A 2,827-nucleotide genomic window follows, 5' to 3' on the forward strand; every position below is an offset into this window, starting at 1 on the left:
GTAAGAGATAACTCAAATTTTTTAATAATACTAAAACAAGATGATACAAATTTACGACATATATTCAATGATCATTCGTCTACAGATATGGATTTCATTGAATTTCGGAAAATTTCCCATTTATGTTGGAATCACAGTGATTATGGGTTTATGGTTATTGATAAAACTCGGGAAATGAATGAAGAAGATATAGATGTGGTTTTCATACTTTTATTAAAATAAAATAAATGTAAGTATAAATATAAATATTAAGTATAACTGAAATTATATACATTGTGTTGTCAATGGTCATACGATACAGTTATATTCATTATTCACATTATTATTTGAAATGATTAAAGAAAAAGTTTTATTGGAAAATTTAATAACCTCAAAAAAAAATATATAAAACGAAAAATAATGGAAATGAAACGTGGTATCATAGATTCCGACAACTATTTTCGTGAAGCATTTAAACCAATAATAGAACCATTGAGCAACCAAACAGAAAAGAATACACAACCGGCTGATGAAATAAAACCGGAAACTTCAGACGTTAGTGATGATGATAATGATAACGAATTAAATTCATCATTTTCAATTTTTTTCAATAAACGCCCTACATCAAAACGATATGATAAATCATATGGTATGTATTATGATAAAGCCAGTGATTCATATAAAATAGGAGGCCACTCTGTAACTTTTAGTCATGATAACTTACAGTTATTTAATAAGTACTATCCATGGACTGAAGGACTATGGTCTTTACTATGTGAGAAAGAATCAAAAAATACAACTCTACAAGATATGGAATCTTATTACGATATTTTAAAAACTTCACGAGCTCATTTAAAAACAGATGGGAAACCTAAAATCTCAAGTTTCATAAATGGACGAATGTTGTAAAACCTCCATACGATAGAATGAAAAATGAGGAAAAGCAATTAAACGAAAAAATAGATAAAATTAATAACTCAAGAACTCCTCGATTAAGTTTAACACAAATTACCGATCATTTCTCTAGATCTAACACTAAACGTAGTAATATTCATAATAATACAACTATACCAAATGATCCATTTGAATTTCGTCCAACAGCAAACAGTTCTATGACTACAGATCCAAAAAATGAAAAAATGTTTAATTTTACTGCAACCCCAAAGGTTAAGAGAGGTTCTGGTTTATATAAAGATGTAATACCTCAAACACAATTAGTTTATTATGACGATCCGAATGAACTAGTAACTAGATTAAATCTTCTAACATCATCACAAAATGTTGGTAATACTGGTGTCAATAATGAAATTATATCAATTTTAGAAGAATTACGCGAGAGAAATATTATAGTATAATGACAATCTTAACCAGTTTAGCTGAGGAGTTACATGGACCAGCGAGAAAAATATTTCCTAGACGAAGCGTAGTAACACGGTTTAAAGATGATCTCTGGCAAGCTGATTTAATAGACATGCAACCACATTCTAGACAAAATAATGGTTTTAAAAACCTTAACTTGGTGTTGTATCTTTTTAGATACACAAAGTTTGTCAATTTTTATACGGAATCCGATTTAACATATTTTTATTTTTCTTATTTTTACACACTGATAAATATCATATTTACCATATGTATGAGCTATGATAACGTCACCATGATTATTTGGAGGGAAATTGGTTGTTTTTTTTTTATCATTTTTAAGATATTGATTACGACACAAACGTAACAATTTGAACTGTCAATTGCATCAAGCTTATCTGCATTAAATGAGTAATAATTGCATTAAATTAGTTAAGGTGAGTATAGTTATCATTTGTACGTATAGTTTTTGTTGATATTTGCAATACTTTTTGTTTTATACGTATCGTAAAAATATGTATCTAAAAAGATACATTACTAGAATACTCTATTTCTGTTTATATTTTACTTGTATCTAAAAAGATACATTGCTAGGAATATCTATTTCAGTTTTTTTTTTACTTGCATCCAATAATATACATTAATAGGAGTATCTATTTCAGTTTTTTTTTGTTATTAATAAAATGGAATAATATGTATTACAAAATATAAATATATTTTTCTATAATTCTAAATCTGAACTTATTTTTATAGATATATCATATTTATAAAAATGATACGCCGCAGTAGAACACTTAAAATGTTAGCAATGGTCCCACCCGAGGATAGTGGTGAAAGTTCTGATGAAGACATTATAGAAGAAGTAGAATCACCACTACCTCCAGAGGCAATTGAGGAAGATATAGATCATTTTTTAAGAGATATAGAGCTAAATCCACTTGATGAGGTTAATTTTTAAATTAAAATTTATTTTTCTTTAGCATAGTTTTACTTTTTTTTAATATTTATAGTTTTTTGAAGAGATTGACTTTGCAGCTAATAGTTTACAGGATATTATTTTTGAACCACAGAAGTGCTTACAGAAGTACCACAAGTTCTGTCTCTTAGTCATTCATCTCCTGAATTTAATTTATGTACACCTAATCCATCTTTTCCAGTTAGAAAATCTAAACGTTTGGTAAATTCAAAACAAACTCCTCCTATACTATTACCAAGTTTGATTTTAGAAACAACAACAGAGTGTCACAATACTCCTAAACAGAAAATAAAATAAAAGTAAAGTTGAACACATAAAGTTTAATTGGGTGAATGGAAATAAAATGGATTTTTAAGTTGATATTTCTTATAATGACTATGTTTCCCAACAAGATTATGTATTGACTCCATTTTAATATTTTGATAATTTTTTTTCTGAAGATTTATTTCAACATATTAAAGAACAAACTAACCTTTACACTTCTCAAAAAGAAGCAAAACCAATTAATATCAC

At 27.4% G+C, this 2,827-nt stretch overlaps 1 pseudogene; it reads left to right on the forward strand.

Moving 5' to 3' along the window:
* Positions 1–1,676: 1,676 nt before the first annotated feature.
* On the forward strand, positions 1,677–2,611 carry LOC126555120 (uncharacterized; annotated as a pseudogene).
* Positions 2,612–2,827: the final 216 nt, after the last annotated feature.

Source organism: Aphis gossypii, unplaced genomic scaffold, assembly GCF_020184175.1.
Source record: "Aphis gossypii isolate Hap1 unplaced genomic scaffold, ASM2018417v2 Contig00714, whole genome shotgun sequence".
Taxonomy (NCBI): Eukaryota; Metazoa; Arthropoda; class Insecta; order Hemiptera; family Aphididae; genus Aphis; species Aphis gossypii.